The sequence below is a fragment of the Myotis yumanensis genome, unplaced genomic scaffold, assembly GCF_028538775.1.
Source record: "Myotis yumanensis isolate MYYU_CA2020_CCGP unplaced genomic scaffold, mMyoYum1.0.hap1 SCAF_7, whole genome shotgun sequence".
NCBI classification, from domain to species: domain Eukaryota; kingdom Metazoa; phylum Chordata; class Mammalia; order Chiroptera; family Vespertilionidae; genus Myotis; species Myotis yumanensis.
The window spans coordinates 63,396,989-63,410,391 of NW_027223758.1; the positions used below are offsets into that span (position 1 = coordinate 63,396,989).

At 42.7% G+C, this 13,403-nt stretch overlaps 1 pseudogene; it reads left to right on the forward strand.

The window, feature by feature from the left end:
- The first annotated feature begins 200 nt into the window (after positions 1-200).
- Positions 201-1,223, forward strand: LOC139013501 (F-box only protein 31 pseudogene; annotated as a pseudogene).
- Positions 1,224-13,403: the final 12,180 nt, after the last annotated feature.

Sequence of the window (13,403 nt, forward strand, 5' to 3'; positions counted from 1 at the left end):
ATGTCTTACAGGAGGCTGTGGTGGCTGTTACGCGTGGAGGCATGGAGGAGTGCGCTTGCCTCTGTGGCTTGGGCTCTTCGCGGGGATGTTGGTTGTAGTCAGGAGTGCCAGGGCCCAGCTGAGACCGCAGGGGCTGAGGGCAAGCCGGCCCCGGCAGAAAAGCACATGGAGGCCGGGGGAGTGGAGGAATAGCGAGCCCCATGCCGCCCCCGCACTGCTCGCAGCGGGACCTGCCGGTGGCGATGCTGGTGGAGATCTTCGCCTCGCTCCCCGGCACCGACCTGGCCAGCCTGGCCCAAGCCTGCACCAAATTCCACCACATCCTGCACCCCGACAGCATCTGGAGACGGCACTCCTGGGAGGAGTATGGCGTTCGTGAAAACTTGCAGAACCTGGAGAAGATCGGTATGTCTTATCGAGAAGTCTATGCAAAGATGTTCCCATACAGAAACATTTTGGGTTTGTGGCAGCTAGATGCTGGCTATAGAAGACTGCTGAATGTAGTGGTGGACGGCTTAGGCATTACTGGTTGCACGTACAGGCCTTCCCTTGACACCCATGTGGATGGCCCAATGCAAGTCGAGCCCTCGTTTAGAATTCGCCTGACGGAGAGGAAATCAGCCACGGTGGAGTGTATGGACGACATCTATAGCTTTTCCCACAGCCGCCACATGCAGATTCAGAAGGACAGGTTCAGCATCCAGTGGATCAAGAGAGACCACCGAAAGGATTCACCAACGCGGCTTAGGGGAGAACGGGGGCGGGTGCTGTTGGAGAAGGACAGACGGCTGTCTGACTGCCTGACCTCATACCGCCGCGTGGTGCTGTCGCAGGAGGACAGACAGCCCTATCGCTGCCTGACCTACCGCCGTGTCTACCTCCCGCCGTGCCACCCGGACGACTTCATCAGGCCAGGCCTCTTCCATGGCAAATATGATGACCTAATGATTGCCATGCTCAGCTTCCATGGGAAGTATGCCAGGGTCACGAAGATCACGGGAGACTCCATCTGGACGTTAGAGATCCACCTCATGCGCCGCATCCAGCTGCCAGATGGCGAGATCTTCCGCAACTTCAACGAGCTCTCCCACGTGGTCCAGGAGATTGACGAGCAGGTGATCTGGGAACAGCAGCAGCAGCAAGAAAAAGGGACTGAGGAAAGTGAGGGCCATGGCTGGCAGAGCCCAGTCCAGCCCAGCCAGCGTCGGGGAGTCCGGGGCTGAAGCTTCGGAGGAGCAGCCTGTTCCATGTGTTCTGCCTGTGGGCGTGCACTCAAGACTCCACAGCTACCCCCGAACCGGCAGGATGTGTTTCTTTGGCGTTTACATTGGTACCTTGGATCCCTTCGCCTACCCCAGGCGCTTCCCTGGAGTCTTCATCCTGTTCGATGAGAACCTTGGGGTTCATCGGTCTGGAGATGAAATACTTCATCCTGTGTGGCAGAGTCCAGAACACCTTCCAGAATGTGGAGGCACCATCTCCGCAGGACTTCCTGGAGATGCTCTCGAACATCAAATAAATATCAAAATATAAGTCTTTGTTTTACTATGGTTGCAAATATCAAAAATTTTCTATATATGACACAGCACCAGGGTTAAGTTAGGGTTTTTCAAAATGCTGGCACGCCGAGCTCAAAAGGTTCGTCATCACTGGTGTAGGGGACCCAACAAAGGCTCAGATATATTTCTTCTCCCAGCAGGAACCTCTCTTCCCAGATGTATGGACCTGATATTGAGAGTTCTGTCCCAATTCCCTGCTTCCCAACCCGTCCTACTCTGTATTGAGGAGGAGGAGGAGAAAGGAAGGAAGAAGTAAAGCAATAAAAAGGGTCAGGGAGAAGAGCCCTTCAATGTACATAGATGCCAAAGACTTCTGTTGGGAAGTACTCTGTCCCACCACCTAGGAATGAACAAAGCTCAGTTGGAGTCTGAGTCAGAGGTGTCCCCCGAGGAAGATGAGCTGGAGCTGCTGGCATCTTCATCGCTACTGCCGGAGTCTGAGGAGCTGCTGCTTTCTGCCTTTCCCCCATGTTCCTTCTTTCCTTCAGATTCCCATGAGGAATGAGAACAGTCCCCATTTGTCTCTGAAGACGCCATCCCAGGAGCCTGTGGCCCCTGCTGTTTAAAATAGCCCGCAGCCTTAGTGCCAAAGCACTAGCTATGCTTTATGGAGATAATGTATCTGTTAGATAAGCTTCCTTAAGGAATGAGCTCTATTGCTATTGGCGATTAATACAATGTTAATAAATAAACAATATATATTTAAAAAAATGTCTTACAGGAGCAGGAAGTCTATGCTATGATCAAAGCTCATCTGCTTACAATTTTATGATTCAGAGCTCGAATCTACAAACAGTAGACATTTCTGCCTCTGGGTTAGCTGGTCACCCACTGCGCAGGAAAGCATGCACACAGTCCAGGAAGCTGAGCCTCTGAGATATTGAGAATAACAAAACCACCACCCAAACCAGCTTCTCAACCTGGCTTTCACGTGTGCTAACCAGTTCTGCAGTGGTTAAATAATTATATATTATATTTGCAGGATGGTTTACACAAGGTATTTCATCTTCAGGTATGAGTTGGGCATGATTATCACCATTCAAAGGTAAGGAAACTGGAAAGAGACTTCACCCAGGCCTCTCTGTTCTCAGGGCTATGTCCACCTCCAGTTTTCCTGGATGATCTCAGCGTCCATAAAGTTGAGGTTTCATAGGACAGATAAGGCACTCGCTTGGCAGAACCATTACATGGGACCCACCCACACGTGGGGCAGTGAGGACAGGGACAGAGGCAGCACCGATGTTCCCAGAAGAAAACAAAGATCACTCATAAACATTTGCAGTTGCTTGGGTCAAAAATGAGTTCTAGAAACACCTGGTTTGACATTTTACTCTCCTTTAAAAAAAAAAAAAAAACACTTTAAATGTGGTATAAGCTAAGGAGTGTCATCTTTAAACCCAAAATATCTTTTATACTACAACTTTGGCACCACTAATAACCAACTACAGGGTACTATTTAGAAAGTGTCAGCCAACTCACATCAGGACACACAGGCATGGGACCGGAGGCACCAAGGCCAGGCTCTGAGCATCACTACCGGCTCAAGCTGTTCCCTCTCTCTCTCATCCAGGTTAGAAGAGGTTCGAGACCACATCAAGTCACCAGGTTCAAAGTGTGGTATGGTTCTGCAGATCAGTGCTAGGGGACATTTCATCCACAAAATGGAAGGAAGTTAGGACAAAGGAGTTCTTAGCAATCTCTTCATTCAGCTCATTGTCTTAAAGATTAAACACTGAACCCAACTTAACCCAAAGGGGCTAAAACTTAACCCAAGGGGTTCAGTGGTTAAGTGAAGTTCACACCAGAAGCTGCCCCCTTCCTCCTGCTCCCTCCACCACACCAAAGAGACTTTTTCTTCACACAAAAATTCCGGTGACACAGACAGAACCATGGCCTGAGTAATGTGGCTTTCCTGTCATTTGGATGTGTATGTGCAGTAGTAGAAGCAGCATTGTTGGTGTGGCACTATGGCTTAAGTGCAACAAAAAGTATTCATCGGAAAACCATTTGCTTCTACTTCACCTTACGATGTAGTAAATGAACTTGTGGCAGCTGGTTCTACTTTGCTTTGCTACTGCTAATTTTAAAATGAGTTTGCATTCCTGAATGTGTACCCAGGGCCAACTTCATGAACGCCTACGTGTGACATTGTGCTCCTGGCCAACACCATTGACACTATCTCCCCCTCCTGGTGCCACACGGCACCTTCCCCTGACTTTTCCTTTCCCTGGGCTCCTCTCTCCATGGCTCCCTTCTAAAACACTCCAGTGAGGCTAAATACATTAAGCAACTCACACCAAGATTATAGTTATTTTTTCAGACATTTTCCTCCTGGCTGGAGGAACCTGGGTAACACGAGAATAGTAGGAGCCAGATGGGATAGCGTTATTGGAAAAGTGGATGGGAAATCACTTCACAGTTTTCCCCAGAGCTGGCTCTGGACACTACTGGCTGACAGCGACAGTGGGGACTAAATGTTCACTCTGGAGGATCCTCAGAAAGAAAACACTGCACACAAATAATAGAGAGGTGATCAAATTAAATGCTGTGATTGACCCTCCTTCCTGAAACAGCAATATGAAGTAATATATGAACACGTTCATTATTCTGATTGTGATTACTTCTTGGGAATATACTATACATGTCAAAATTTTTCAAGTTGTCCACTTTAAATATGTGTGCTTTTAAAAAATATATATGCCCTAACCAGTTTGGCTCAGTGGATAGAGCATCAGCCTGCGGACTGAAGGGTCCCAGGTTCGATTCCAGTCAAGGGCATGTACCTTGGTTGTGGGCACATCTCCAGGGGAGGGGGGGTTGTGCAGGAGGCAGCTGATGTTTCTCTCTCATCGATGTTTCTAACTCTCTATCCCTCTCCCTTCCTCTCTACAAAAAAATCAATAAAATATATTTTATATTTATATATATATATATATATATATATATGCGCTTTATTGTATGTACCTCAATAAAGCTATTTTCCTTCTGAGAGATCACCCTGTCAGTGAGGTCTTCTTCAACTCTGATCCTCTCATTTAAAATTGCAATATGGGCCCCTAGACACCACCCCTCTCCTCCTTAATTTTTCTCCACGGAGTCTATCATTTTCCAATATAACATTATTTATTTGTTTGTTTTGTTTATACTGTTTCTTCCCACCCATCTCACTAAACTATGAGATTCCTGAGGGCAGAGGTGTTCTTTAGTGACATGTTCCTAGCAACTAGATGTGAGGAAAGGAAGGAAGGAGGGAAGGCAGGAAGGAAGGGAGGAAGACTTTGTCTCTCTGCCCTCCATAAGCTCTCTCTATCCTCTTTTTTTAACAAGAATGAGTGCTCATACCTAAGAAATATGAGATAACAGGAAGAACTCAGGATTTATGTATTTGATGCACAGTTCTCTACTAATTATGTTAGTCACTTCAATCTTGCTGGTTTCAATTTCCTCGTTTACAAAAAAAAAAAAGAGAGAAAAAAATAGAACAGCTGATTTCTAAGATCTAAATGTTTATCATATACCTCTCTCAAAAATAACCTACAAATCCATCTGAATTGGAAGTACTTAGTATGATAATACATACATGAACTATAGCACTTTTTTTAAATGAAGTAGATTTAAAAGAACTGATTTTTTAAAAATCCATGTCAAAAATTAAGCAAAAAGACATGCTGTCAAATGATATATATAAGATCCATTATAGTAAAAATACCATGAAACTGCATATGTGCCTATATGTATAGTTGGGTAGAGAGGCACATGGAACAGGCTTGTGTGATGGTCACTAAACTGTTAGCCACAGTTACTATAGGTGTCAGTGGGGGGAGGGGGAGGGAAAGTTTCACTTTTTAATTTATGTACTTCAAAACTTCAAAACAAGAAAAGTGAAGTATTATTTTTAAATCTACTTTTGGAATTTTGTTTTTTTCTAAATGTTCTATTTTCACCAAACTATTTTTTTAAAGTAGGATAACATTGCTCCTGACCTAAAGTCTCCACTTCTGTTAGGATGACCTCTCTAATTAGCCTGCAGAATGCAAGGCTCGCATCCCCATTCTTCTGGGCCTGCAGATCACATTGAAACTAACAGAGGAGCGGATTGGGCAGTGGAATGACCAAAGCCTGAGGCTAGCATAGCCAGTCCTTGGCCAGGTTATGGGAGCAGACACATTCCAAATGCACACTGTGGTCAGTCCATGGCAAAATAGTTTTTCTTTATCGGCTTTCTCTTAACCAAGAAAAGAACCAGGCTTATGAAACCTAGCATTTCACACAACCTTCCAAGGGCGGCATAGAAACACTTTCTCCTAACACATTGTTAAAAGCAGAATACCCTCCCACCCCTTATGACGTTCCAGACAGCAGTCTGGGCTGCTTTCATTCCACAAAAGAACAGGTTTTGGAAACAAGCAAGTCCAAGTATTTCTTGCAGTTGCATTTGGTTTCACTTAGACAATTCTTGGCACAGTGCATCCTCCTTTTCCAGCTGACCATTTCGTCTCAAGGAAATGAGAATATATCACACTCCTACGATTCCAGACGGGTCCTCCATGAAAACTGTAGCACAACACAACCCCTTTGAATCACAATAAAACTGTTCTAGACCAGGCTACATGACTACCGTGCCAGCTTCTAAATTCGGAGTTCACCCACCTCCTTCCCTGTTGATAGGCATTCGACTCTCGCCTGTTCCCATCACTTCAGCTGCTACCAGGTGGAAACGGGTGTGCAGGTATGAAGACAGCAATCCACAAGCTTTGCTTAATGTCCCAAATCCATGCCAAGCTCACTCCTGAGTCCCATTTAGCATGTTGCGTAACATGTGTTTACTCTTTAAGTAAGGTAACTTTCTTCATCCCGTAGAAAAGGTACCTCAGTGGACAAGATAGGGAAGAGGAGGAAGAGAGGGAGAGACTGGAAAGGAGAAGAGAGTTGAGATTCTGTAATCTGGAAGGTAAGGATTTCCCACTTTTTATGATTCCTGATATTTTATATCTAGGGAAAGTTTTTTGCAGCACATCTATAATGGGACCTGCTGGAAGCCATCCATTGTCTACACTATCAGGAAAGTGTAAACAAGGAACACAGAAGACTGATGGACCTTGAGCTCTGGCAAGAACCAAAGCTATGCACCGATTGTTTAGTTGAGACAATGGTGGCTCAAGCAATTTCCTGACCTAATAGTCTCAAAGTAAATCTTTACTAATATCTACTGACCTTTAAGATAGTCTGTCTGCTACCGGAATTGCCTGCCTGACTAAGGGCAATATGTGTATCTAAAATTGAATAAAAGGTTGGCAGGGCCTGGGCACCAGTGAAGCCTTTCTTCTTGAGAAAGACTCTCCGCATGACCCCCCGTTTCCAAAGCACAAAATACTAAACATTGACTGTACACCATGTATTGCTTCTTTAATGAGCAACATGGGCCTGTGTGATTACATGTGCAGGGGGATTTCTGAACGACACAAAGCAAACTACTAATGTGCTTGCCTCAGAGGAGGTAAGACTGGGAAGCTGGGGTGGCAGCATGAAATTTATGCTTTGCTCTCTGCATTTTCTAACTACTTGAACAAGTGGAGGGAGGAAAGGAATGGGAGAGAAAAGGGAGAGGACAAACCTGGGCAAAAGGAGTCTAGAGCTGAAGCAATAGGCTACTTGTTTTCTCTTCTATTTCAGCAGAAATGTGGAAGATTGGTAAATCAGCCGGTAGGTTGGATGAGAAATGAATAGGAATGTGATGAAAGGAGCAAAGGAAAGCAAAGTTTGGGTTGAGTGGGAGTATTGGAAAGAAACAGTTCTATTATTTTAATGTAAAGAAATGACCATGGTCTTACATTATGGGTTGTTATAATTTATCAAAAAAAAATCCTCAGAAAAGTTATCATTCAGGATTTTAAGCATCAATGACGACTCTTAAACACAATCCTCCATCCATTGGAACAATCCTAAAAAGATTCACAGAATAACAAGATGTGGAAGGATTCAACAGGTGACCACGTGCCGGCTTGTCTGTCCATCCTGTGAAATGCTTTTGACACCACCAGCACTCAGGTGTCAGCCCTTGGACCTCAGCAGTGTGTGTGTCCAGTGCGGACATCACAAGGATCCCATTATGTAACCACATGTGAACATTCAAGGAGGCAAAACCTCGTGCATTTACATTCGGCCCACCGTTTAATCACTGCAACATCCAAATAAAGATTACTGGGTATGTTATGGGGTGACCTTGGGAGTCAGACAGCAGATGTCCCCAGAATTTCTGGGCTGACACCAGAGCATTGCTAGAGAAGCCCTAACCCATGCCTGCGACTGGGGCTCCCAGCTCTGTGCCAGTGAGTATCTTCAAAGCAGGAGATCGGCTGAGAGAAGTGGCCTGTTGGCCCACTTGATTAAGTGTTAGTTGGAGAATTTTCCACTGAGCATACATTTTGCAGTGCAGTTAATAAGGGAGGGAAAAAGTCTCTCTTGCAAATACTCCAGGGGGGAAATCACTGCTATATGAAAAAGCCCACTGCCCACGGCCCAGTGAAATGGACCCACCTAATGGACCAATAAGCGTACAGGAGCAATGGGCCCCTCATCTGTTCCCAATGGCAGCTTCCTTCAGTTCCCTGTGAGGGGCCATCTGCATGAGACAGCCAGCCCGCCATCTATTAGCACTTCACAGGCTTTCAGAGGCAGCCGAGCCCAAATCGGGATTTGAGAAAGTTAAACAGGTGTCTGTTCTCCTTTATTCCTCAGTCTTGCTCGGAAGGGTGTTTTCTTGGCCATGTTTCTGTGGAGTTAACGGGGGTGGGATGGTTAAAGCAGGAGCAGCAACCAGCAGTCCACAGGGTCCACCAGCTGTTTGTATAAATAAAGTTTTATTGGGAACACAGACCTCCCCTTCATTTACATATTGCCTGTGGCTGCTTTCACAATACAATGACTGAGCTGAATTGTGACAAGACCACATGGCCTGCCAAGCTTTAGGTATTTACTAGCTGTCCCTTTACAGGAAAAGTTTGCCAACCTCTAGTTTAGAAGCCAGAGGTAAGACTACTGAGGTTCTAGTTCATCAAATCCCACCCCCACCTGTCACAACCTCTACCTCAAGTTTCATAGGATGGAGGTTCCTAACCCTCGGAAAGTAAAGGAGCCCAGGTACAACCTGTTTGGAAGAAATACAAATTGTAATCCTGTCACTTAGAAAGTGGCCAATTCCCTCTGACCTGTCCACCACATGGGCAGGACTATATTTTGCTGTTAAGCCCAGTCCAATCCCTGTGGTTTAGGATAAAATGAGAATGTAGCAGAGATGCTTTAGATGTGGTAGTCCTTAGATGAACTGATTCACAGGGCCACTCTCTCATGAACAGACTGGTAGGGCCATGGGGTGCCCTGGCTGAAATGAGAAAGACAGAAAGAAACGAGCTCTCTTTGATCTTATCAGTGCAATGGAGCTGGAGCTTGGGTGCGAGTATGGGGGGAGTCAGTCATTTTCAATGAGAAGTTTGGAGGTGGCTGTCCCAGGAAAAGCATCTCCGTGGCCATAAGCTGACCATTGGTCTTGGCTGGAGCTATGCCCAAAGCACTGGACTTGTCTGACCCAAAGAAGAATTTACCTGGCACCAAAAAGTGCGACCACACATGGGGAGAGGCCCAGAAGAGGTTCCTTTTCACCCTGTCTCACTCTGCCTGTCAGTAACACTACTTCTCCCAATTTTTAATGTTAGAAGAAACACATGCAGATATTCTAACTTTGGATGGTAGGCCCACTAACATCTGTCAACTAACGTGTTTCTTTTTTCCTAGAGCAAGATATAAGTCCCCTGACCAGTCATCAATCAAATCATCAAGCCTACACAGAGGTGGATTTAAATCATGCTCTCATAAAAGGAGCTCAACTACTCCAAGGTGAATTTTCAGATCACTACTAGGTGCCTGGCCGCATCTTTCTCTTGTGCTTAATACAAAGAGTAACATAAGATTTACAAAGCTTTTTGTTTTCTTGTTAAGAACGGTGTGTGTTTAATATTTAAAATTATCATAGTTAATTTAATTTTTTCCTTTAACTTCTGAAGTTGATCCACTGGATAGGAATGCATAATGTATATTAGCTATTAAAAACCCTTTTCAATAAATTATTGGCCTTAAGATTAAAGCTATAAATACCCTATGTCAGAAAATATATTCTCCTTCCTGCTTTACATTTAATTGTATTGGAGATAGAAGGTTGGATAAGAACTTCTTGGTTATTGATGAGTAGAAAATTATTAAACTTTTCAGAAAGAAATATTTCTTTCTGTTCATAATTATTTACATAAACAACTTAATCAAGACATACATAATATAAAATACCTAAATATAGGGAAAGCAGTAAAATATTAAAGTATTTTAATGAAATCTCATTAAATCTGCCCAAGGTCATATATTACTAAGGAGATGTCTCGTTCAATTATAATGATTCAAAATAGATTCTATAAAATCTAAAAATGAAGAAAATTCAGAAATGTGTTGTTCAATAGCTGATATAATATTTAGATGTAATTTTTCATTCTTCCAATTAATATTTCCTAATTCATAATTACAAAGATTGCAAGCATCAATAGAAAACATCAAAAAAATTAACGCTGCCACCCTAACAAAATACCGTTGTTAATACGTAAGCGCACACTATGTGAAAGAATACAGAAAATATACTTTCAGCTGTGTCTATTTAAACTGTTTCAAGGGTCTATTATGCTCTTCCTCTGAAAAGCAGAGTTCAGGCTATTGTCCCTGTTGCCAGAGACTGGAGAAGATTCTTGCTCCCATGCAGTGGTTCTCAACCTTCTGGCCCTTTAAATACAGTTCCTCAAGTTGTGACCCAACCATAAAATTATTTTCGTTGCTACTTCATAACTGTAATGTTGCTACTGTTATGAATCATAATGTAAATATCTGATATGCAGGATGGTCTTAGGCGACCCCTGTGAAAGGGTCGTTCGACTGCCAAAAGGGTCGCGACCCACAGGTTGAGAACCGCTGCATTAGTGGCTGATGCTCGCCCTCTAGTGGCTTTTTATAAAAACTAACTCAGTCCTTAACATTTTGGTGCAAATGTAATTAAAAAATAAAATTTATAATAATAATGCATTTTTGTTCTTTAAAAAAATGATTGTTTCCAACAATTCTAAAATTCTAAAATGCCTATTTAAAACTATAGCCAATGTGCACCCTAAAATTCCCCAGATTAAAAAAGAAAAGGGAGATAAAATGGAAGAAAGGATTTAAGCAAACTGTACAATTTTTAGAACTGGAAGTAGAATCATCACATAATAGATAGAAAGCTATCTTTATCTTCTAATGTTTATTAATATATACCTATGTATTTATCAGAACTTGAGATAAAAAACCATGTCCTATTTATCTGTTGCTTCCAGGGGAATATACTGATGACACAATCACTGTATGATACCATGCGAAGTTCTCAGCAGACAGATAATATCATTTTGGTATTTTGTTACTGCTTTGTTACTGCTCTAACCCAGTGATCTTCGACCTTTTTATTCCATGGCACACAGAAACAAATTACTAAAATTCTATGGCACACCAAAAAATATATTTTTTGCCCATCTGACCAAAAAAAAGTTATAGTTTTGATTCATTCACACCAGAGGCTATTGTTGCGTTGGCTGTTGTCATTTCTTTATTTGACAATCTACGGGAGAAGAAGTCAGTGCTCCTGATTAAATAGTCAGGTATTGCATGTTTTAAAAATTATTGTGGCACATTGGCTTCTCCTTTTATTTATTTACTTTTAAAATGTTTATGTTTTAGAGAGAAAGGAAGGAAAAAGGAAAGAGAGAGAGAAACATCATGAGCGCCTCCTGCATGCTCCCTACAGGGGATCAAGCCTGCAACCCAGGCATGTGCGCTGACTGGGAATTGAACCAGGGACATCTTGGTTCATGGGTCAATGCTCAACTACTGAGCCACACCAGCCCGGGCAACTTCTCCTTTTGTAAATGCACCATGCCACCCAACATACACATCAAAGAGAAAAATGATTTTAATTTTCAAAAAAAAGTATTGATTCTTCACTAAATGGCAAGCATTATATGCATTATGTTATGTGCAACATACACTGTCTCATTGAATAAACTCAGAATAGATACTCACATTTTGGGCATTGATCAGGAGGCCCACAGGGACACTGTGCAGTTTTACTGTGTCTGTTCACAGAATTGTCACAATTCCTTGGGATATAAACTCTTGGTTTGGTGAGTGATGACAAAGAAGCTCAGAAAGTTTTTGAGTTGCTGAACTCACTGGGCAGTTAAATGGCACAGCCCACATGGGACCTTCTATCAGATCATCTGACTCTAGTTCCAGGACTCAATCCAATACAACAATTGGCCCAAATTGTGACAAATTATATGGAAATTTGTATCTCATACTGCTAACCAGGCTCCCCAGGAGACTGATTTTGATTATCTAAAATATTTTATTCCCTATTTTGTGTTTTCTGCAAGTATCAGCCATGAGAAGAGGTCAAGACTTCTTCATGGGCCTCAGCAAATTCACTTAAGTAGACCCTTTACTGCCCAAAAAAGCCCCAGTAGTCTCACCCAGGGGGGTAGGGCTGCCACCATTGTCTTTGCATATGGTCTCTGCCCTCTGCCATGAGTAACAGTTATAAATTAAACCTAGGGTTACAAATGTTTCTTGGAAATTTGCTTCCTGGGATCACTACATTTTTAAAACTCTTTCAACTTATCCAAAATCTACAGAAAATCTGCTTTCTAGATGGCTCACTTGGCAATTTGTTCTCATTATGGGACCAGATACAAAAATACAATTCAAAGCATATATACTTAGTCATGTCTGAAGCTGAAATGCATTTGGAATGTTTATTCTTTATACTTAAGTGTCCCTATAAAAAACAATCCATTGCTTTAAAATCCAGAATAACACAAAAATGCCCTGTGTACTACAGTGATATTTTTTACTGATTTTTAAACTAATAAAATGAAATAAATGACATGATTCAAATAGTACTCTCAAGAGGCTTCCTCCAAAAACTAAGGTTGTCTTACTGAAAACTTTAGGGAAAAGCCACAGCTGCCTATGAAAGATGTGGGGCTGGACACAGAGACATCCGTCATGTTCTTCTGTTAGAGATGTATCCTCTTGCTCTGCACCCAAGTTCAAAGCCCCCTCATTCTATCATATATGTCATTGTACTCAATATCCCTCAATTTACAGCTTTTCTAACTCTCCTGACTTGGGGCATATGCTCAAATCTCTGTCACTGTTTTTAATACTTGCTCTACTAGGACTTTCTCCAAATAACATGTCTGACAAGGGAGCAAATACACGTTTTTCCAACATAAGACTTTTCATTTTCCTCCCCTAGTTATAGTAGTTCTGGATATTTGGCTGAGCCAGCTGGTCGACCAGAAGCCTGTCATTGCTTCAGTCCTTGCAGCTAGAAATCTGTCTAGAATTACTTGACTCACCTACCTCAAGAAGTAGAACTGTTTCTAACTTAATCCAAATAGTTTATTTTTGAAAATTCATTTTTAATGCATTATTTAGAACTTTAATTACATTATCCCATAAAAACACAATTAGAATTGTTGCTTTCTCAAACTAGTCTATAAGTGACCATTTAGTCCTAACATACCTGGAGTCTTGTGCTATCACATGGAAGCTCCAAGGTCCTCCTCACAGGAAGGACTTGTAGTTCTGACCCTGTGCTTAATTGAGAGCCTTCAAAAGGGGTGAACCCAGCTCCAACATGAAAGAAGAATTTCTCCCGAGCCAATCAAGCCAGACTGCTCCCTGTGAGTCCTGATTCTCCATTATTCCAACCTTGGAGTC